The sequence below is a fragment of the Peromyscus maniculatus genome, chromosome 7 (assembly GCF_049852395.1).
Source record: "Peromyscus maniculatus bairdii isolate BWxNUB_F1_BW_parent chromosome 7, HU_Pman_BW_mat_3.1, whole genome shotgun sequence".
Taxonomy (NCBI): domain Eukaryota; kingdom Metazoa; phylum Chordata; class Mammalia; order Rodentia; family Cricetidae; genus Peromyscus; species Peromyscus maniculatus.
This window is the reverse complement of record NC_134858.1, coordinates 24385365-24409250: the sequence shown is the minus strand read 5'-3', so window position 1 is coordinate 24409250 and position 23886 is coordinate 24385365. Positions and strand designations below refer to the sequence as shown.

Sequence of the window (23886 nt, the reverse complement as noted above, 5' to 3'; positions counted from 1 at the left end):
GGGAGAGAGGGCTGTTCTCTGAGGAGCTGCCAGGTAGCAGGGAGACACTTCTCAAAAACGGTAGCAGTGAGAGCCCCAAGAAAGACCCTTGCTGTAGAGCAACCTGATGGAATTCACTCCAGGTTCTGCAGAGGAGATGCTGGTAGACACTTCTTTGGAAACTCACTCTCCCCTGTGACAGAAGAGTTAAGTGTAGCCAGCTCTTAGCTCCCTTGGGAATGATCACAGCCTTTCCCTCTCCTCCTCCCTTCCCTCCTGGGCAGATGCTGCTGTGCCCAAAGCTGGCCCCTCACCATGCTCATCATGCCAAAGTCCATCACTATATGATAGACAGTCACCCTGACAGTCACCCCAGAGGCCATATTGTCTGCCCCACCCAGCCCACATGTGCTCCTGGTCTCTTGCCAAGGTTGAGAGTTATGGCCAACCAGAACATTTTGTGACCCAGTTTTGGAAACAGTATGCATTTTTTTTTTCTGCTTCTCACAACTTCTCTCTGCTAGTCCTAGTGTCTTCTGGGAGACCAAGGTTTGCTTTCTGTTCAAGGGCACCACCCTGGGGGAGCCAGCACCCCACGCCCGGTCCTTCTCACGAAAGGCTCACAGCTTCCAGAATTGGTGTTCGCTGCCCACCACCCCATTCCGTAGGGAATGAGACCCGAGGGTTGAATGCCACATTATAAGCCGAGGGTGGGGCACCCAGGAAGGAGCAGATGCTGAGCCATGCGCAGCAGCCCCTGCAGCTCCCTGTGGATGTCCTGTCTCCCCTTGGAAATACAGGTCGAGATCTGTCTTGTGGCATTGTTGGGAGGTGAGGTCTCTAAGAGCTGATGATGTAATTAAGAGGGGCTAATGTCTTTCTCACTCCTTCGAGAGGATGTTATTCTAAAGCAGGGGCACCCCTCAGGCCCCCTCTCTTCCATGGCTGCCACTCACCCTTCTGCTTTCCTCTGTGAGCAGAAGCAGCACTCGGTCCTCACAAGACCATGCTCTGACACTTCGCCCTCCAGAACTACAGAGCAAATCCCTCCTGTCCTCTGTAAGCTATTCTCTTGCAGGAACAGACTACAGACCGCACAGGGAGGCCAGATGTGGCCAGGGCTGCAGAAATGTCTGGTTTTCAAAGGTCTCTGCTGTGGGTGAAGGTTCTGAGTCCAGGTTGGGAAAAACAGAAGAAAGAAGATGATCACTACCTGACCTCAGCCCGTGAGGGCTTTCCTGCATTCATGCCTCTTCTTCTGGGCAGCTGCTTGGACCTGTGGCTCACTCAGCTCCCACTTGTGTCTGTCTGGGCCACTGCTCTCAATAACCAGCTTTCCTATAGCATTCATGGTGTCCAGTGACAAAGATAGCCGACAGTGTTTACTTGTCTACTCTGCTCTGTACTCATGGCTACCCCGAGAGGCAGGTACTGGTGTGTCTCTATTTGCAGTTGGATTCACTGAAGCAAGATGGGTAAGCAATTTGCCCCTGGTCAGAGACGAAATGATGGAATTGGAATTACATCGAGGCCATGTGGCTGGAAGCTGTTGCCTGGATAAACACTGGCTTAAGAGCCACCTTCCTCTACCATAGCTCCCTGAACTGTGAGTTCCAATATCTGCCGGATGCTGTAACAGGAGGAAGAAACAGGAAGAGACAATGAGAAGGATATGAGCATGATGTAGGGGGGCATTAGGAGTGTCTGATTCCATCACATTTTTTTTCCTTTGGTCAAAAAAAAAATCTATGAAAGAAAAGGGAGGGTAGACAGAGAGACAAGCTCTAAAAATAAACTTAGCAATAAACCCAGTTGTGCATTAATTACTTTGGAAGCCATTACAGCTTGAAAACCCCATAACTTTAATGGAGGCTATTATAAGCATAGTGGCAAAATCGTGGAGCTAATTACCAGGCGGTTATTAAGTAGAGCAGAGAATGCCCCCAGACTTGGAGAACACCATCTGGCCAGCAGGGGATGGGTCTACTGGCAATGGTGCCTGGGTATAGGCAGGAAGCCAGGGGTTGGGACTGTCCCTACATTGGACTCTGAGACCAAGGTGGCTTGTCACACGAAGACTATAATTTCAGCCTAGGACAGGAGGAATGTGGTGATTGTCAGTGGCGTCAGCACAGACCTCAGAATGGTTTCTAGAGTCTTGACTGGGTCAGGCAGAAGAATCAACAGAAAGCTGGGAGAAGGCAGGCGGTAAGGTGGAAAAGAATGGTGTTTGAGAAACAGGTGGCTGAATGGGGCTTTACAGTGAGATAGGACATGTCTGTGTGGAGAGGTGTGGGAGCTGAGGGTCTGCTGCATTCATGTTTTCCCATGTCGTTGCTCACATACATCCTCCTGACTGACCCCAGTGACTGCTGGCCCCTCTGTCCAGCAAGTGCAGACACGAGCAGCCTCCATTCCCCTAGTGTCCTCCAAGCATCCCATGAACAGGGACAAAGGTTATATTGTGTGTGCAATGGGTAAGGCTCATTGAGGGATGGCCATGGGATGAAGAGCAAGAGCTGGGAGAGTGACAGCCCATGTCCTGGGCACCAGGGGTGACCGTTCACACTGCTTACCCCCCTGACCTCTACTCTTAGCTTTAAAGCATGGGCGTTGACTGGAATAACTCTAATGAGTTTTCAGCTCTGCTATTTTAACAACCTGAAGCTATGCTGATTAGGCTCCATGAGGATGAAGACATGTCCTACACGAGGCATGCATCAGGTGTGCATCCAGTTCAGAGTCAGTTTCAGAGGGCTGCCATTACAGCTCCCTATGGAACTGGGTCATGCTGAAAGCCCACACGACCTTGGAGATAGTTGGGGAGAGCTAGTCACAGGATTTGTTTCTGCAGGCTTCAAAGTGCTGTGGGCTACAGATAAAAACCAGGGGTATTGGGGGATCAAAATGAAGAGCTCTTATCATCCAAGGCTGGAGGAATAGTAACAGCTGGCCCAAGAGGGCCAGGGTGATGTGTAAGTTGGACTCAAGGCTGACCAATTCTACAGAGACAGAATGGCTTTCTTCTGAGCCCACAGGCATTTAAACAATGGCCCTGGTATCTGAAGATGGGCTTATTGATCTCCACTTGAAAAGTATTAATTGTGCATCGAGCCTTTATGCCTAGTAATTCTGTAACATAGTTAGCTTCTTAATTAGAAAACCCATGAAGATGTGTCTTCCAGACTGTGGGTTGCAGTGTTATTTTCAGTGAGATAATTCTTGCTGTGTGTGTGTGTGTGTGTGTGTGTGTGTGTGTGTGTGTGTGTGTGTGTGTGTGTGTTCCTAGGCTTAATCCCCAGTGTCATAAAACAGACAAACAAAAGAACAAACAAGCAAACACCAATGAAACACTTTCCATCCTTATGCAGAAGCATGTGGAACATTACTGGGGAGCCTGGGAGCCAACACCAGTGACAACATCTCTTTCTATGGGATCACAGTCAGCCTCTCAGGAGGGGTTGGGGCTGGGGACCCTGGTGACTGGGGAAATTCTTGGCTCTTCTTGGGAGTGGGGTTAGGAACAGAAGGATGAGGGCGGACTGAAAAGAGGATAAAGATGGTGAGGTGTCGGCCCCAACCCCAGCATCTCTCTTCCCTACACAGGGCCTCTCTGCAGAAACGGAGGCCCAGACTTTGTCCCAGAGATCTCCAGGAGCCCCTAATGGGATCAAGGGATTAGTATTGATTCTGCAGGCACTGCTCAGGAAAAGCCCAATGCCAGAGCTAATCAGCTTGCAGCCCAGTCAATCCATACTTCATTAACCCAGCCCCAGCCCTTCAGCCACGGCACTACTGCCTTGGGCCTACAGTGTCTCCCAGGGTGCAGGACACAGGCATTGACTGCTCACAGAGTGACAGCCCCTAGAACACACAGGGGGCCTGTAGAGCCTCCTGCTCTTCACTCACAGGGGAGAAGAGGGAGAGAACGGGAAGGGAAGGGGTCTTCTAAAAGCTCCACTCCTAATCCTACCTTGACGCATGGGGTGTGCGTTTTTTTTGTAAAGCCCAGCTCGTTGACAGTCCCAACAGCTCTGCCTGGTAGGCAGAGACCTTGTCCTCACCTTGCATAGGAGGACACAGGAGCTTAGAGAAGCGACATGATAGGTTCCTATCTCAGTGTGACATGTAGGTGAGGCTGTGGACCTTGAATCCTGATCCCTTCAATATCCACTCCTCCTCCTGTGTATGGATTCTTCGGGGACTTGCTTTTGGGCTCTCCTGGTTCACCCCGGAGACTCCACTCACGGGAGACTTCTGTCTCAGGAAGGAGCCATAAGGCTTCCAAGGCTACAGGGCTTCTTTTCATCCTACTCCCATGTTGCTTGAGGAGAGGAAGGACTAGACCAGGAAAGGGCAATGTCCTCCTGCTTTGTGGCCTGGCCCCCGCTGCCTGGCACTTGTGATGCTTTGGTAGGAAGGCTCTGATCTCCTGCCATCTTGCCTGCTTTCAGCAGGGACACCAAGCCGAGGACTCAAGGAGAAGAGGGAATTATGTTACCCCAGATTTGGTGTGAGCAATGGTCTTGTCTTGCAGTCCAACCGTGTCAAAAACCATGGGGTTTGTTGAATTTTCTTTTAAAAGGTAATTCCTTTATTTTTCTTTCCCAGAAATAGCCTTGAATTAGATTTAGGTTATGAGTATGTGAAAAATGAAAATTGGGTTTTAGCCTAGCATGATTCTCTGCAAGCCCGAGTCCTCTCTAGTCCATGGTAGAAATTTAAACAGAATCAATAATGGTCCTGGCTGGGTTTCCTGAGGCTACCTGGGTTATGCTAGTGGTCTGTAGACCAAACTACATGAAACATTCACTTTCCATGGAACTTCTGTGCAGGAGGAGCTGGATCAAACACCCATATTTTGTCCTGTGGAGCCATCCCATGTCCATGCCTATTGCTGGGTGTAATAGTCAGGGCATTAGCACTAGATACCTCACTGCTTGGCTCTTGGGGATGGGCAGAGCCAAAGAGGTCACAGCACTTGGAGAGCTGTTGGAGAGGTGAGGACAGCTGGAAATGGCCAGCCAATCCATAGAGGAGCACTGGTTATGAACCACCATGCAGCAGAGGTATGATGGATGACTGTTTAGGCTGAGGGACAGTACTTGGTGGTTGGGTCAGGGAAGGTGTGTCATGACCAATGACAGGACAGTGGTTAGACAGCATAGGGTCATCCAGTCCTTGCCTCCATGATGTGGGAGGAAGTCCCTGTTTGCAAAGAACGCTACATTCTAATCCGAGGCCAAAGAGAGGGTCAGTTTCCCTCACCTCCTTAGCTCTTCTTCCTTGTTTTTGCTCCCCTTCCTCGCCATGGGCTTCTTCCAAAAGCCATGCCAACTTTAGGGCAGGAATGTCACTGTCCATTCCCCAGGGAATCAAATTCATTAGCTCTTGGGGTCTAACAAGTTACTGTATGCAAAGGAACTTAAAATCTCACATATTTGCTGTCTTCAGTGTCTGAGATCAGGACTCCAGGCCTGGGTTGTTGGAGTCTCACTGAAGGATTGGCTGGGCTGCCTTTTTATCTGTAGGATTGACTGGAGAAGAATCTGCATCCATGGTTACTCACTGGGGTCACAGGCACTTACCGCCTGTAGCCTGTCTGCGTCAAAGCACCTTGTCATGTGCGGCTCTCCTCTGTGTGGCCTCTTGTTGTATGATGTCAGCAGGGAGAGAATCCAGAGTTCATTGAGGTCCTACACGGTGAAGTGTAACTGTGGTGGTGATAATCACATTCTATGGGTTAGAAGCTAGTGACAGGAATGGGAGGGTATTGATACATGAACACTTGGAATTATAGACTGTGGGGCCCGCCTTAGAGGCTGCCTGCCCGCCACAAGCAGCCAGGTGGTCCTCTCCTTTTTTGAGCTCCTTAGCTCTTGCCTAACCATCATAGATCTCGGCAGTAACATCAAGGACCAGCCAAGCCAGATGTTCTCCCATCATCTCTGACCCCTCTGCCAGCTCTTTTCTCTTTCCTCTGCCCAGAAAGAATGATCCATGAAGGAATGGTGCAATAGTGCAAGAGCTTGGGTCCTGGGCATCTTGTGACCTCTCTCTTCCTACACTGTGGCGAGGGAACTTCGTTGAGCCTTCATTTTCTCATGGGACTAAAATGGTGTTTCCCCAGGTAGGTTATTAGGTTGTTAGGAAAAAATTAGCATAAACAATCTGGCATGTAGTTGATCCCAATAAACATACACTCCTGTAACTGTGATCCCCTCAGCCTGGGAGGGGTCTGGCATGGGATTCCTAGCTTGTTTCTTTTTGATTACTTCCAGTGAACCTCAGGTGGTCCACTAGAGCTCCCTTAAAAGAACAAGTGGAGGAAGAGACGGGCTGGGCTAGTCAGAGACAATTCCTTCTCAAGGGCTAACCTTGGCTTTACCACATGACATGAAGCCACGAACCAGAGTCAAGATCAAGGACAGCCCCAGGGTTAAGGGGCTTACAGAGGCTCTGGGAGTGAGCCCAGCAGGGCCCTTCCACCCCATGACACCTCAGCTGGAAATCTGCCTCCCTGCTGTGGCCTCCACACTCCCCCTCACTTCTCTTCGCCAGGTTTCTGCCATTGTTTGGTGTGCCTGGGGGTGAGCACCTGTGTCCAGTGGCTGTTACAGACCCTGACACGTGGAAGTCTGGTATCAGATGAGCCTCTGTACTTCTACCCACTGCCCTCCTGGAGCTGATGGTGTAGAAAGAGGTCATCTGGTAAAGGTGTCTCAGATCCCTGCCCTTCCTCTTCCTAGGTGTGATATTTATAAGTTCAATCTGGAAAGGGTCTGGGACTGAATTTTTCATCCTGACAGCAGATCAAGGCTGATGGCAAGCCACAGAGCACCTACGGAGTGATTTCAGAGGGCATGCGTTCTCTTCATGACACACATATGTACTTGCACATGTGTGCAGAGGTCTAGCATGCCACCCGAGTGACAGAGCACAAGTTCAGCTCAGTGCTGGTTCTGGCTCCTAAGGCCTCTTGGAGAACCTTGTGGTCGGGTCCCTGTGGGAATGAAAGGCTATCTCATGTGCCCTTGGCTCCCAAGGCTTGGGCCTGAGATTATTATAAAAGGGATGACGCCAGCATGCCAGTTTGTTCTCTCTGCACTGCTGGAGTAGGGGCAGCCCTCTAAAAATTTCATGAGGGTGGTTCCAGGTTCCAAGTTATCCTGTGCTGTTTATCTCATTTAATCATTAAACCCTTAGGATTCCAAAGCTTCTCTTTCCTCTTTTTTTTTTTTTTAATAGATGAAGAAGCTGAGGCACAGGGGTAGGGATTATATTTCCTCGACTGTTCCAGGTAACAGGTAGTGTGAGTCTAGCACATCTCAGGTAGTGTGGCTCTACCACATCTGAGGTAGTGTGACTCTGGCACATCTCAGGTAGTATGGCTCTACCACATCTGAGGTAGTGTGGCTCTAGCACATCTCAGGTAGTGTGGCTCTAGCATATCTCAGGTAGTGTGGCTCTACCACATCAGAGGTAGTGTGACTCTGGCACATCTCAGGTAGTATGGCTCTACCACATCTGAGGTAGTGTGACTCTGGCACATCTCAGGTAGTGTGGCTCTACCACATCTGAGGTAGTGTGGCTCTAGCACATCTCTGGTAGTGTGGCTCTAGCACATCTCAGGTAGTGTGGCTCTAGCACATCTCAGGTAGTGTGGCTCTAGCACATCTCTTTTGGCTAAAGTCTGTTGCTGGCTTCCTGTTGGGATAGTCTTCTTCCTGAGAGTGGCAAGTCCTCCTTCTCAGCCCTGTGGCAAAGGGCTCTTCCCTGCTGAAGCTGCATGCTCAAATGGCAACTGAGAAACTGAGATGCCCTTGCCCCTGGCTCACCAGGGCTGGTGTGACTTTACACTTAAAAAAAATCCCAAATAGGACAGGTTTGAAGGTGTGATGAGGTGATAAAACTCACAGGAGCCAACAGACCTCAGTCACAGGTAGACTGTGGGGCAACTGGGTATCACCAATGATCCAGGACCACTGCCTAATCCCTGTGCAGGTGCTGGGTGTGGGAGTGTTGAGCACAGACACGTGCTTTTCTTTTTTCTCCTTCCCTGGTGGGTCACCAGCCTTCTCCCAGGCATCATCATCAATCTTCAGGAGCTAGCACATCCAAATGCTCGCTTTTGCTCCTGCATTATGAGCTCTCTGCGAGCTAGTGAGTCTGACCTCCTCCAAACAGAAGTGTTCTCATATCCTCCCCCGACCCACCTCACCTTACTCCCTGGAGACAGGCACAGGACTGGCAGTGTACTTCATTCAATACCACAAAGAGACCACAAGAGGGTTTTGCCTTGCCTATAGATTCTCCGCAGTATAGCAAAATTCTCTTTAAAGTGCCTACCCATTCTGGTTTTGGAGAATCTCTCCACCCAGCCTACTGCAATGCTTAGTGCCCCGTGAGAGGCCTGTGGGCTGCTCAGGACATCTGTGGGATGGCTCTGTCTCTAGTTAGTGAATATCCACTGGGCTAGCAATTCCAATGGATGCCTGCTTAGCAGAGGAGGGACTCAGCCTATTTTGCTACCAGGCAGGCAGCAGGGACTAGTAGAGCTACAGCTGCTCAAAAACAGAAGCAGCAGAAGCCATGTGGGCAGCTGGCCAGGAGGCCTCATCTCTCCCTCTGCCAGGCTGCCACGCACCAACAGTTGGCAGAAGATGGTCCTAAACTGAGAAGCACTGCATTGCCCCCAGAATCACTGGCTCTGAGGCAGGGAGAGACACTGCCTTTGCCCTCTGAGACCCCAAGGACAGAGGACAGCCCATGGCTATGCTGTCTGAATGGAGTAGGGGTGAGGGTGCCCATATATACGGTGGAGCCTGGCACAGACACCTATTGGATCCTTACTAGACCTGGGTACTGGGACCAAGCAGGCCAAGGAACACAGGGTGGGTCTCGCCCCGGAACCATGTATCTGAACCTTGAGTATGTTGAAAGAGCATGCAGAGCCTTTCAGGCTATGTCAGGGCTTTGTGTCCTAGAGGGAGGGTGGGCCAGTGGGCACCAGTTCGCTCTCGTAGCACTGTCCTTCTCACTCTGATGCGGTTCCAGGCCACTCTCTGCCTCACATTCCCTTGGTACTGATGTCTGTGCTGTGTCTAAAGAAGGGTGCTGGCAAGATGAGACGCCCCTGGGACCTTCCTAGCCTTACCCACCGCCTCCCCAGCCCTGCAAGCCCACACATTCCGTGTAGAGTCATCAGACGGTGAGCTTTGTAAGCTCCCATGCACTTGCTGGATTTGATATTCGTTCTCTAAGTCAAATGTGTGCATGCCCACCTGGGACCCAGGGCCCAACACAACGCAGAGACGTCACCAATATCTCTGAAGCTCAGATTCCTTAACTGTAACCCTCACAGGGCTATTTGTGGTCACTGGAGGGAATCCACAGGGAGCATCTGGTTCACGATTAGCACAACCATTTCTTAGATCATGAAAAACAGAAGAGCAGTGGCAGCCAGCACTATCACCTTGTTTTAAAAACAGAACTCCAGGAGTGTGTGGGTGGGTGGGTGGGGGCATGAGAGGGTAACAGCATTATCAAAGAACATTCTACATATGCATGAAAATATCATAATGAAACACATTTTTATATAAAATTAATATATGCCAATAAAAACTTTAAAAGTTCAGTTGGAACCCACCACCTGGAAAAGATGCAGAGAAGGGGGATACTCCAGTTATTTCCAGGGGTCAGCACTAACTGGTTGCAGGGCCATTTTTCTAGCACATTCCTCCTTCCATGGAGCTAGGTAGCACAGGGATTCAGCTCTTGTGACTGTAGGTGGCTGGCATGCAGTAGCATGATAAATCGGGGTGGCCGGAGGCAGGCAGGCTTCCCACGTGTAGGAAGATTGTGTTGCCTGGAACCTGGCACTGTAGCCCTGCTTCACTCTGCCTCTGTTCACAGCAGGCTCCCTTAACAACTCGCCAAAGCCCTGTTCCATGCATTCTCCCTTACAGCCTTAGGGGGGCGCTGTTTTCTTAGTCTGAGTAGCAGAGGCTTGGGACTAAGGGCCAGAGGAGATGGAGTCAGACACCGTGGCTGCTCTGTGTTCCATCCTCTGCTGAAGACTATTTCTCCCTTGCTCTCTTCCTGCACAGTGTAGTCCTGCATCCCCATTTAGCTTCCAAGGTGCCCACTATGAAGGACTATGGAGTTCTGCAAGTCCTATGGCCAAAGCTGTTAAGATGCTAAGACACATCAATGGGGATCTAGGGCTAGGGACTCCTGCACACAATAATTTTCCTGTCCTTTTAACCCAGGTTGTAGGTTCCTGGGAACCTCATTCTTGTTACCTCCCACCTCTAAGCTCTCTCTCTCTCTTAGAATGCCTGCTCTGTCCCTAAGGTTCATGCTGTGTGGCATCAGCTATCCCTACTGACAGGGTAAGAAACGGTTAATGTGATGTGCTGAAGGTGGTTGGGAGAGCATGCTAATAACTGTGTATTAGCCGGGGTGGCCAGCTTGTGTGTGCCACTCCTTACAAACACAGCAGGTGTGGGTGTGATGAATGGAGGGTCCCTTAAATCTCATTCCCACATGTGGAGATTATGCTGACACTATCTATGTGTGTCATGGGCTGTATATTACATGGCAAGCTGCAGGGTGGCTATGCATCACTGATCACCTCTCTGGGAAGGAGGCTGAACACTGCAAAGGCACATGCTTAAAGCAGATTTGCTTGCTACACCCCCAGAGGGCTCACCAGGGCCTCATGGACTCTGGGTCCAGACAGAGCTCCTAAAAAGGCAGATAGATTTCACCTTCAGGGCTCCAGGAAGACAGTAGGCGTGATGTTGGTGCAGGACATTGGCGTCCCTCTGGGGCCAGGATGTCCGTGTGGAAGACTCTTCCCTTTGTCTGTCCCAATACTTGCTAAGCTGTTCAGCTCCCAGGACTAGGAAGGTCACACTCATCTTGGGGACTGAACACCCGAGGATGCTTAGGAAACACAGGATGGCTGGAGGGAGCAAACAGAGGTCCAAACAGACACCAGATAAAATGGGGCTCTCCTGCCCGCTTTGGACTCCTATGACACCCAGCACATAACTTCACTCTGAGTACCAATATATCTGCTGGGTCCTTCCTGCATCAGGAAGGGCAGGTTGGGGCCAACTGCTATTGATCCAGCACTTTGTACTCCATGCTTGGCAGCAAAGAACCAGTCCACTGAATGAATGTTTAAATAAAATGTTGCATGTGCACACAGTAGAACATCACTCAGCCTTACAAACGGGGGTAGATTCTGACCCATGCTACCATATAGATGAACCTTATAACATTATAAGACATTATAAGAGAAACAAATGAGTCACAAAAGGACAGAGAGCGTAAGTTCTACCCACATGATGCACCGAGAGCAAGGTGGAAGCCCAGGGTTAGGGTGGTGGTGGTCAACAGATGTGGAGGTTCTGATTTTCAAGATGGAGAGAAGATGGAGATTGGATCTATAACACGGTGACTATATTTGACTTCTGAACTGTAAATTTAAAATAGCTAAGATGGTAAGTTTTATGTTACATATTTTTTCTTAGCACAAAAAATTAAAGAGAGCTTGTTGTACACATGGTCCATTTTAATCTGGCCAACAAGGACATCCCCACAGGCCCAGCAAGCTTCCCCTGAAGCTGGGTTAGGTGTGGTGTCCTATGTGGTCCCAAGTGAGCTTCTCAGTACCTTTCTGGTTGTCTCTGGGGAATGTCACCTTGAAGAAATCAGTTCAGGGCACACCTATGGGTGCACCTCTTAGAATAACGGGTATTCGTACGCGGAAGCCCGCTGACTGGCAGGGGAGGAGGCTAGAGCAGCGGCCGCTTTGCTCTGAGACACAGAGAGAGATTTATGAGGGGGAGAAGAAGTTAATATCGACAAGTGATGAGTTAGGAGAGTAATACGTCAGCTTAAGTTCAGAAGCTCTGACGGAGAAAGAAAATCACATGCCTAGAGGCTGTTCATCATCCTAAGCAGGCTGCAGAACCAGGGTCCCTGGCCTGTGGCTGAGCAGTGTGGGTGCCAGCTGGTCAGTCCCTCAGCCTCTGAAAACAGTGGCACGTCTACTGTGAGGTCTGTAGGCAAAGGAGGGGAGGGAGAGAGAGAATTGATGGGGCCGATAGGAAGGATGTGAAGGATGCTTAGGGAAGAACAACTATCTACTAGGATGGCCATGGAGATTCTCTGAAACAGCATCTTCCTTGATGTTATATGAATGAGTACATTCACCGTGTTCCCAGGGGACCAGGCACCAACACCTCCTGGAAGCAGCTTTGCTCTGACAGGGTGCTGGGGCAATGATGATGGGGGGCGGGGACGGGTGAGGATGATTGCCAATCTCTGAGGCTTGAGAACCAGAAGGCTGCAGACCTGGGCTGTGAGAAGTTAGAAGCCAGGTCTTAAGCCAGTGAGGATCCCTGCTCCTCACCTACCTCTGTTTCACCAAAGCCAGGCACCAGGGTGTCAGGAAAGTTAGAGCACAGTGTGGAAAGAAACCCTTGGGTTTGGGTGGCCTTAGACACGGGTGGAGCCACTGTGGCATCTGTCCCATCATCTGCAAGTGTAGGAAGCAGCCTGGGCCACAGAGCCCAGTGTTGGGGAAGCCTGGTGGCCCAGGCAGCCTGGACATCCGTACACCAACTCCTCACATGCTCCCTGCTTGCTGTCCCCACCTTCCACTCCCCACCTCCGGGACACCAGTTCCCAGGGAGTGCTGACTGCAGAGGACCTATGTGGTGTGACTTTCTGCTGACTGGGCACGCGCTATTTGGTGCACGCCCTTCAGACTTTAGTTGAGGAAACAAGTACCTCACAAGTTCTGTCACACAAGTGAGCTACGGGCCCAGCTGGGGCAACAACTCAGGGCTCTGCTGCTTCTCTCACTCACTCTGCTGCTGGGTAGATGACAGTCGATTCCTGTTTGGCAGGGCCTCTCTGCCTTCTGCCCGCCACTGAGTTCAGGACCACAGCCTTTTGGCTTTGCTATTCTCAAGAGCAGGGATGGGGGTAGGCCCAGGAAGAGCCCCCTTAAATCCCTTTATCTCACTCAGCAAGATGCCACAGTGGCTGACCTTGTGGCTGAACCTAGCTGCTGCTGCTGGTGCTGTGCGTGCGTGCGTGCGTGCGTGCGTGCGTGTGTGTGTGTGTGTGTGTGTGTGTGTGTGTGTGTGTATGTGTGTGCGCGCGTGTGCGTGTGCGTGTGCGTGTGTATTACTCCAATGAGCCAGAATTTCCATTTTCCCCCACCTTCAGACATAGAAAACAGCAGTTATTTAAAGTAAGAACATAGTCCCAGTCATATTTTATCTCTAGGGCCATATTCTATCTTAGGTCAGAAAACAGGCTCTGGAGGGGTTGGTGTTGCATGCAAGGCCATGTGCTGATGGCAGACAGCCTGGCACAGAGTGGGCTGCTCAGCAAGTGCTTCTGTGAATTGCTAAATAAATGAAGAATACAAATTGTGTTCCATTTTCAAATAAAAAAACCAAAAAGCACCCGCTATTGTGTGTTCTGAGTGATTAGCATGATGGACTACAAGGACTCACCCCCCCCTCTTCAACATCTTAATATTACTCCCGTCTTAGAAATGAGGAATTAGGGGTAAGCAGCACCCCAAGGCCATCCAACTGAGATGAGGCAGAGGCGGGATCTGAGACCAGCCACCGTGGCTCCTGCGAGCACACTGTACCAACACCTCTGTGCAAAGGCACGGCCACCGTAGCTGTTTTAGAGCTTTCTGGGCTGCAGGCAGCATTCTGAATGTATTGTTGGAGACAGCAGCCACCGGCCACAGGTGGCTCTTGGGCCCTTGAACTGTGGCCGCAGTGCTGATGGACTGCTTGGTGAGCAAAGGGAAGCGGTTCACCCCACACTCAGCCCTGGTTGTCACCAGCTCTGAACCACAGCCAAATAACTAGCAGCAACCCTGAGCTTAGAGAGTTAGACCTGGTCCTAGTGATCAGACCCTTCTTCACCTGCCCTAGAAACAAGGAAGCCAGGCAGAATAGAGATGACAGAGCCTCACCCTTAGGATCCAGGCCACCCCATGAGAATGGGGAGCTGCTCTCCGGTACTGAGACCCTTCTGATCATCAAGACCTTTGTCTCTGCCCTTTCTGCTCTCCATCACTGTCCACTTTCCTTTACATAAGCACCCAACTGGACTGCACAGTTTATACATACAAGGAGGAAAATCTTGCCCATGGCTCTGCACATCGAGCAGAAGACCTTCCAACCCCTTGGGCTCGGTAAGTTCTCCAACCCATCCAGCTCTTGATCCAGACTCAGGCTCTCCACCTTGGGGCTTATTGGTGATGGCAAAGCCTTAATCCATGCCAGGAACTTGGCGCAGAACCTGCCTCCCGTGCTGCTGTCAGCTGGTGTGTGTGCAGGGAGCGCAGGCTCATTTTAATATTGGCCGGAGCTAAACCTCATTAGAAAAGTAAATTTGCTGTAGCTGCGGGGGAAAAATGCAAGCAATCCACACAACCTTCCCAAAGCTAAATGGAAAACACAGGGCTTAGTCCGTTGGATGCAATATGTCCTCGTCACCAGGTGCAGAGCCTGGGACACAGTAGGTGCTTAGGAGTCAAGGCCAGTGGACTGAATTCTGGGTGACTTCTGGCCATAGTCACTTTGAGCATGGAGGGTAAATAGTCATAGATTTAGAGTGTTTGTAAATCTCAAAAAATTTTCGATAACCATTTGCTGGTAATATGTAATGCTTACAGTGAAAAATCACTAGATATGAAAATGTCAGTCTTGCTGCTTTTTAGTGGAGAGACGCTCTGGGTAATTTGGTTCTGGACCAGGAAGAGTTGGGTCTACTTCAACGTCGGAGCTTAGATAGCTACATGGATTAAAGGTGGGAGACAGACTGACTGTAGAAGGTCTGAATAGGGAGAGGGGTCTCCATAGACTGTTTGAATAGGGCCAGCCTGGACTAGCCAGGCCTGACCACTGGCCTTCCAATTCTAGAGCTGTCCAGATACCGGGAGAGTAGGGAAGGGAAGAAGAATGCATAAAATGTATAAATGAAATTAACACTCATAGCCCTTGGACTTAACAGTCTAAAAGGATGATGATTCCCCAATTTACAGACTGTCAGGAAAACATGCCTCAGAGGATTCCTTTTCCCTCAAAGTCCACTTAGCTGGGGATGGAGGTACTGACATGTAGGACCTTGGTGAGCCCATCCAGCAGCCTGTCTCCTCTGGACCATGACCATGTCGCCTTGCTGGTCTTTGGGGGCATTCCCAAAGATCTTGTCTGGAGCCCTGGCAAGAAGGATGCCACATGGGGAAAGGTTCTCTCCCTCTTTCCTAGGTGTCAGACTTACCCATGTTCTGCCTCCTGCCCCATCACACTACATTCCAGGACCAGGTAAGATGGGCAGAAGCCAGAAGGTGATCATTCCTGAACACTGGACAGTGGCACAGCAGGAAGGTCTCTTTCATGCTCCTGGAACACTTTGCTTTTGAGTTCATGACCTATCCCTGCTGTGATCCTGCCTGACTCCATCAGAGTCTTTCTCAGTGGACAGTCCACCGGCTCCAGCGAGGGGCCTCCCCAGGAGAGGATGACCCACAATGTTTCGATGCTGCAGACATGCAGAGGAAGGCTTCGTATATTCCGACTTCTGCTGCATCTGACTAAGGTTTTACTCTGCCTCCTCGTTGCCTGTCTCACGCTCTGATTTCTCCTTTGGCCAAGGCCTCGCCTCTCCTACAGTTGTCAGGCAGAGGAGCACCCAGAAATCCTCATTCTTCTCTTCTAGCCACATGGGACCACCAGAATCCTTGGCTCAGAGCCTGGCTTCTTGGTTAGCTCTCCCTTTTCCATATCTTATCCTTGCAAAAATCTTATCACTCCGGGCTCCATATCATGAAGGCACGATAGACTTGGTCCCCTCCCCTAAAAACTATGGGAAAAAAATCCAAGTGTATTGAAAAGCCCGAGCAGAAGAAATGGGTTTCTTTCTTTGGGCAGCTGTTCTCTGCTACAGACTCCCATTCTGTAGTTGAGTCCCCAGTGATTTACCTGCCCCAGGCTTCAGGTAGAGCATTCAGTGCACGTCATGCAGAAACACATGCACATATCCAATCACACCCACAGGCACAGGATGATCCCTGAGCACTTGGGGAGCAGATATACAAATAGCAACAAGACAATGGCCTCAGTGCCAAGTGGGGCACAAATGCATTTCTTTTTCTGGTCTCATCCCCCAGGAAGCATTTTCCTCTTGTTGAAAGGGGCAGGGAGGAGATGGCATGCAACTCCAGGACTTTTGGGGGATCCTGGAAGTGAACTGAGTAGAGTGGGAGGATTTGGGAGGGTTTCATGGGGAAGGATGAACACAGAGAGGACTCGATGTTTGGTTCAGGAAGGCCAAGAGTGGGCACAACTGAGCAGGTTCTACAAGGAAATGCCTTGGCTCTGTAGTGATTCTTGACAGAAGAAGGGAGATGTAAGGACAGACGACCTAGAGCAACAGCCTACACAGCTACATACCCAGCACACCACCAGTCACTTAGGAAGCCGTGTGCCTGCCATTTACACGTACACCCCCACCACCGTTTCTGTGCTAGGCACATGGATATCCACTTCTTTTGCTTGAAACTGTGTGCTAGATAGCCCAAGATCAGCATCCTGCTGGGCACTCCAGATTAACTGGTCTCCATAGAGAAGTACTCCACAAGCATGGGAGAAGCCACTGTCAACAAAAGTCCTGTGCAGTAGAAATCCGGGGGTCACGTCAGCGTCTATAAGCTATCCAGTGAGTGCATAACTAGGACAAGATCTGGCTGGGTGAGAAAGCGGTAGCTGGTCAAGACCAAGTTTCTGTGTGTGTGTGTGTGTGTGTGTCGGGGTGGGGTGGGGTCTTGAACTGAGCTGCTCAGTAGGAGGCTGGCACCCCTGTTTCCTGAGGTGCTGGATCGAACACTTTCTCTCTTGTCTCACATCTCAGTTTCCTTTTCTGAACTTGTCTGATCCAGTGCACAGAGGAAGGCGATGACCTGGTCCCGTTTCCTTCCTCTTTGCTGCACTGAAGGACTCAGGGATTTGCTGTCACTTTTGACATCTCTCAGCGCCTCAGCTTCAGCACCCACAGAAAAGATGCGGCGGCGCTTGACTCCCCTCAAAAGGATTAAATTGTAAATGCCCAGGAGAGGAGAGCAAGCGGTTAGGGTGCCTGCTGGTGAGCAGGGGTGAGGCTAGAGCTGGTCCCCAATCCTCCTGTAGTCCTGTGGGCCATCAGGAACCACCTGCTGAGGTGGCAAGGGACAGAATAGCTAAGAGACAGACCAGTTGTTAGAAGACTCTCAGAACCAGTTCCTGCCTTCATCCTGATGGAACGGGGCAGGCAGAGTCCTAGCTTTATTTTTTAAGCCCCTCAGGTGCAGGGCCTGGCAGCCGGCCCTCTTTCTCGTTGTCCCCATTTTGTGCAACACACACACACACACACACACACACCCGGCGCGTGCACGAGGGCGGACATGGCGTGGGTACTGATGGGGACGCATAAAGGGGCTCTGTGCACCGCGGCGGTAGGGGCGCGGGGCGCGGGACACTGACCTGCGGCGGCGAGTCCGTATCGTCCCCGGCGCGGTCCATCGCGGGTGGCAGTCCTAGGCTCTGGCCCCAGCGCCCCAAGGCTGCTGCCGTGCGATGCGCGCGCTTCTCTCTCGGGGCGTTCTCCGGCTCCGTGCCCTCGGGGGCCACTTCATAGCCGCGGGCCCGCTCGTCCACAGCCCCGGCCGGCCCGCTGCCACCGCCCGGCTGCTTCTGGGCTCAGCCAGGCGGCGGCCGGAGCCCCGGAGCGCTCGGGAGGGCGCGGGCGGCGAGGCGCCGGGGCGGCGACAGGAGCCCCAAGAGGCGACGCGCGGGCCGGCCGGGCCGGGGTGGCGGGGCGCGCGGCCGGAGCCCAGCAGAGCGGGCCAGCGCGTGGTGCCCTCGGCGCTGGCGGCGGCGGATGCGCGGTGCGGCCGCGGCTGTGACAGCGCCTCCCGCCCCGCCCCCACGCGCCCCGCCCCCGCGAGCGCGAGCTGCCGGCGGGACCAGAGCCACGAGCGGTCCGTACCAACCTCGCGGGCTGAGGCGGGGGCCGACGCCGGACCCCTCCCCGAGCTTGGTATCACCTCCCCGCGCTCCCCGCAGTGGCCCTCCAGATGGGGCGGCTTGGGCTTTGGGTGCTGGAGCGGCTGCGGGTGGGGCCCAGGGCTCCCCAGCTTTGGCTCGAAGGATGAGAGCGCGCCCCCCGCCCCCCCAGCCCATCCGCCCCCATCCCTCCATCCTGGCTGCTCAGGCCCCTGGCTTGGCAGACTCTCTCAAAGGGCGATTGTTTCAAGGCTGGGATGCTGTGGGTGGGGGGTGGTGGCGCGGGGACCGGTCTGCGGGACTAAGGCTCTGAGCTGGAGACGAAGGAGGGTGCGGCCCCCAGCTTGGCTTCGGACAATCCCAAGTGGATACAAGGCTGATTTGTGTGGGTTGGAGATGAGAGTCCCCGGGAGCCTGCCGTGGGGCGACCCCACCTGTGGGCACTGTTTCTTTCTTTAAGGACATGTCAAGCTGTCGAGTGTCACTCTCTCCTCTCCTGCCCCAATGTAATGCACTGGACATTCTAACAAGGAGGAGGCAGGAGGGACTGCCTGCCTGCCTAGGGCAGAGGAGTCAAGCCATGGCCAAGGTGGGTGGGCAGGCCATCCAGGAATTTCTCAGCACTGGGGGGCGGGATGGGGATGGGAGGCAGGTAGTGGTGTGTGTGTGTGTGTGTGTGTGTGTGTGTGTGTGTGTGTGTGTGTGTGTGTGTGTGTGTAGTGGGTTCGCACAGGGGCCACGCAGCCATCCAGCGGGAGGTTTCTAAAGCTTTTGTCCACTTGCCAGAGCCTAAGACACCATCCATGTACATTCCTGATAGTCCTCTCTGACACCTGTGGGCAGGGCCTGCAGCTCTGTCCTCTTGAGAACTCCAAAAGGCCAGTTCCTGTCAACGTCGGTGGTGCTTTCTCCAGGCTCTGTCTCCTCCTTCCTTACCCCAAAGGTCCACAGCTAGGCATTGCTGGATCAAAGTGTTCCTTACACTGTGGGCTGACGCTGAGCCCACAGGTCTTCACCATCCCCTCAGCCTGGTGCTCCTCTTGGGTGTAGGGACTGCAGAACCACTTTGGTTGTTCAAGATTCGTAGGTCCATGTCATTCCATAGATGATAGAAAAACATAATTATTGTCTCTAGAGAGAGACTTCCTCCAGACTCTTCTCCCCTTACTCCATGCCAGGGAGCTCAGGCTATGCCGCTCCTCTGCATCTCCCTGAGTTTACCACTCCCAATGACCCAGTGGCAGGGCAGATAAGGCCTGGGAGACTGGTTCTTACCAACAGGGAAACTCATGCCCCAGACAGGACCATCCATGTGTGGGGTCATACCCACTCCTCACCTCTCTCCCAGGACTGCGCCCAATCACCAGGTGAGGAGTTCCAGACAATGGTGGAGTAATGAACAGGCTGAAGGTACTAGCCAAGTGCCCTGGCCAAAGATCACCCTCTGAGCCCATCTCCTTCGTAATAAGACAGCCTTTCGGTAAGCTGTCAAGCTCTTGTCTGGGCCCACAAGGCTGTGGCCCGCAAATGTCCTCTGGTTGTTCTGTGGGGTGGTTCCTCCTCTAGCTTGGAGTTCAACCAGATGAAACAGGAATGGTTGTAAGTTTTCTCTCACCATTCTTGTGAGAATAACAGTGATAATAAAACCCCATTCTGGAGCCCTGTCTTGCAAGTTAGCCTCAGGCTCTGTTTATGGTGTGTGTTTTTTTAAATATTAATTTATAAAGTCAACTTGAAACAATAATGTGATATTAAAGTTAGCATGAGAAGGCCCAGCAAAAAGACAACAGCTTGCCTTCATTTTGGCAGTATTCCACTGGTGTGGACCCACAGATACATGTATCTGTGTGCACACACAGTGGTGCACACAGATACACAAGTAAGCACAGAAAAATGAGTGCAAATACATGGTCTCTCATCTACCTCGTGTGCATGTGTGGATGTGTGTACACACCTGCCTGCGCCCTCCTGCTACCCCCACCAGGCCTTCACCAGGGGCCTCAGCTAGAGTTGCCACTTTCCTATGCTCTTTGTGGAAAGGCATCAGTGTTTCCATTCCACATCTGGATTTTCTGCATCCCTACAACTTGGTCCTTGCTCCAAACATCTGGAGCGTCTCCTAGATCTCCCTGAATGCCTCATCTTTCCTTACTCCCCCTTCTTCTGCAGGAAAGAGCCCCTCTTCTCAGAGGTCCCCAAAGCTCATCACCAGAATGTTTAGTATGCAAAGCTCAGGCCCTCTCTGCCTTCTGTTTATTGTGTAGTTAAGCAGGACAGCAGCCCTGCTCCATCCTCTGATTCTGGCCTAGTTCCCATAATCTGAATCCCTGAAGGGTCCCATAAAAGCATCAATCTGCAATGCAAAACCCCCCAAAATCTGGGACCAGATCACCTGTGCCCAAATTTCATACGAATAGTAATGAGTTTAGTCTTGCTGGGTCATTGTTCCCCTAGCGGTTTCTCTGCTTGGCTCTCTTTCATAGGGACCTTTGCTCTGCTCCATGCCTGTCATTGGTGGTGTCTTTGCAGGCCATTCTTTCCTTCTCAGCTAACCATGCAAGGGACGAAGACAACTGAGCCATGCCCTGGCCCCAGGCTGTAGTAGGCTTTCTTTTGGGTCACCAACCAGCTCCCAAATAAAGACACATGGATCTCTCATTACTTATGAATGCTCAGCCTTATCTTATGTTTGTCCCACTAGCTCTTATAACTGAAACTGATGTTTCTCTTTATCTATATTTTGCCTCAGGGCTTTTCCCCTTCCTTTCATTTTGTATGTCCTACTCTGGCTGGCCCTGGACATCTCCCTCTCTTTCTCACTTGTTCTCCTCTATCTTGAGCCTAGATTCCTTCTCTTACTTATCCTCTCTGGCCTCAGGCCTGGGCTATCCCTCTTCTGCATAGGTATTGGCCATTCAGCTTTTAATTATAGACCAATCAGGTGTCTTAGGCAGGCAAGGTGAAACAGTAACACATCTCTATGTAATTAAACAAATGCAGCATAAACAAATGTAGCACATTTTTGCCTAGTCAAAGTAACACATTGCACAACACACGGCCCTTGCTCTGCCTGCCTTTTTAGTCCCTCTTAGCTGACTGATGGCTGAGGCTCTGTTTTTGGGGAGTCTCCTGCTATCCCTTCTCTTGCACTGGGGCTCTTCAGTCCTGAGAACGGACAGACCCAGTGAGGTGTCCCTCATTCCCCAATGCATGAGCTCACCTGTCATGGCCCAGGCAGGGACGTATCAATGTGTGCATGCCCACCAGGTGCACTCTCACCCAGAAGTACAGTGGAGAGAGGAAAGCTGTCCTTTCTCTGGATAGTTGCTTAGGGTCCCTGGGGATGGGTTATGACTTGCAAAATTTGGCAGAAAATTTCATAGTATATATGTCCTCAGAGGCTCTTTACTGGTTGTGTGGATGTGCTATTTGAGGTGGTTGAGTTCGTGGCTCTGAGAAAGGTGAGCACACCTTTCCACTCTTCCCTTTTATTAAGAGGCTGTTGGTCCTGATTTGGGAACTCAGATACCCTTATTTCTCCAAGGCAAATTGGAAATGGTCATTTGATCACAAAGACTCTCGAGCTCCCTTCTTATGCTTCATTCCTGCCTCCTCTGAGCTCCATTCATTGCCATGGTGCAGCTGCACAGCTTTAGAATACTTCCGTAATTTACTGGCTGCCCTTTGCATTTGGGAGCTGAGGGAGATGGGAGCAGAGCCCTGTGCCTTGGGAGAGACTCTCTCAGAGGCAAGTCTAGGACTCAGCTATGTGCTCTGGGGGAAGTGAGAATAATCCAGGTTACCTATAACCTTCCTACCTGCTCTTCCAGAGTCTTTCTGGAACTCTTTCTAACATAGACAGAGCTACTGCTCTCCCATAGCCTCTGATGAATCTCAAATATGAGCTACCCCTCCCCTGATCCCAGCTGCATGTACCTGGGTTCTGGAGGGTTTTTTTTGGATACAGGTTTTTTCTGTGTAGTTTTGGTGCCTGTCCTGGATTTCTCTCTGTAGACCAGGCTGGCCTCAAACTCACAGAGATATGCCTGGCTCTGCCTCCTGGGTTCTGGGATTAAAGGTGTGCACCACCACAGCCCAGCCCTGGAGGTTTTTTTTTTTTTTTTGTAGATGTACATGCTTTCATTTGTTCCCCTAATTTCTATTGAGCTTCTGTCATATCTCAGTCCACAGAGTTAGAACAAAGATTGACAGCCACCAAACAGCTAACATTGATAAGGCCTTTTCATAGACCAGGCGAGAGTCAAAGTCTTCCTGTGTATTAACTGATTTCATGACATAAGGTTTTATTTATGAGGAACCATTTATGACAAGGCTCTGTTATGATTTCCACTGTAGAGGTCAGCAATCTAGAGCATAGTGTTTAGGTAATTTAATCAAGGTCACCAGCTCAGCAGTGACAAAGTTGGCTTTGAATCAGGTGGTTGAGCTCCAGCACTCAGCTCTTCATCATCAGAGCACCTCGGGAGTTTGGGAGCCGTTGGGTGCCAAAGAGTCAGAGCACATATGGATGGAGAATGAGCTGTAGGAGGGAACTAACAGAGCTGAAGTTCAGAGAAGATGTTGAGACAAGGAAGGACTATTTAAGGAAGTCACGTTTGAGATGAGACCTGCAGAGTGTAACACTGGGAATGGTAGTTGGGGCTGGCCAAGCGACTAGTAAGGCAAGACCACTGTTGGAAAAAGGAACCAATCAAGATGAGTAAAGCTGTAAAGCAGTGGGTAAGGAGTCAGAAAGAGAGAGAGAGAGAGAGAGAGAGAGAGAGAGAGAGAGAGAGAGAGAGAGAGAAAGAGAGAGAGAGAGAGAAAGCGCCAAGAAGTGAGAAAGACCGTCTCTCTTTGGACTTTGACCATGACTGATATCCTGCACTGGTATCTTCCAGAGAAAAGCTGTTCAATAAATATGATGGATGTAGTTGTTTAATTTCCTGCCTAAATGCTCCTCCATAGCTGGGTGATGAGCAAACATTTTAGACATCTGGGTATTGGAAGAGCTTCTGCAGAAACGACTCTGCACAACTTCGTTTTGGGACTTGGAAAATGCAGGAAAGGAGTAAGAAGACATCTCTCATGGGTTCTCTAACTCCAGCATCAACCCATCCATCCATCATTTATCTTTCTTTTCTGACTTCAAGGACTTCTTTAGCTATGAAATTTTCTAGGTGCTTGAATCACAGGAATGAAAGCCTGGCTTCTACTTCCAGGGCAATTGTTCTTTCAAGAACCAAGTTTCCACATCTCAGTTTTCCCATCTGCCTTTCCTCTTGTGCTCTGCCATTGAATTCCTCTGCACAAAGGAGGAGGCAGGCAGAGGGCAGGTTTGGGAGCAGATGGAGATCCAGGAAGGGGCTGCTTCAGGAGGCAGAAATGGGAGAGGAACAGAGGCAAACAGTGGGAAGCTGTATGAATTCTTAATGCTATCACATAGAGGTTTGGTATATAGTGAGCTTTGGAGATTTGGAGAAGGAGAAAGAGATGCCTTATAACAGATGCAAGTCAATTTCAGATGTCCAGGAATTAATGGTGATTAGGTGTAGTTTTTAAAGGAATCATTGTTCTGAAAGGCTTTAGAAACAACTCGATGCCTTGAAAGGCAGGTCTCTTCTCTCCATCTCAAGCTTCTTTGGGCCTGTGATTTCTCCTTATGGCTTTTACTGGAACCAAGAGGGTACAGAAGCTGGGGAGAGGGTGATCAAGAATTAGTACCCAGATGCCTCTTGGACAGCCTGCCTATGCCCTGAAGTATGTGTGCTATAGGCTGTGCCACATAGGGGTGGGGGACTTGTCCCTGCTG

The 23886-nt window shown here is 51.0% G+C and overlaps 1 protein-coding gene across 3 annotated transcripts in view; it reads right to left on the bottom strand.

Moving 5' to 3' along the window:
- B3gat1 (beta-1,3-glucuronyltransferase 1) overlaps positions 1–17740 on the bottom strand; it is a 28691-nt gene extending 10951 nt beyond the window's left edge. The window contains exon 1 of one of the 3 annotated variants that reach the window (XM_006976582.4): positions 17553–17740. The gene's annotated coding sequence lies outside the window, so the exon portion shown is untranslated. Of the gene's footprint in view, positions 1–10751; positions 10949–17552 lie in introns of those variants that run through there. The other 2 variants (XM_042280586.2, XM_042280585.2) reach the window with 2 other exon arrangements.
- Between the last annotated feature and the right edge of the window lie 6146 nt (positions 17741–23886).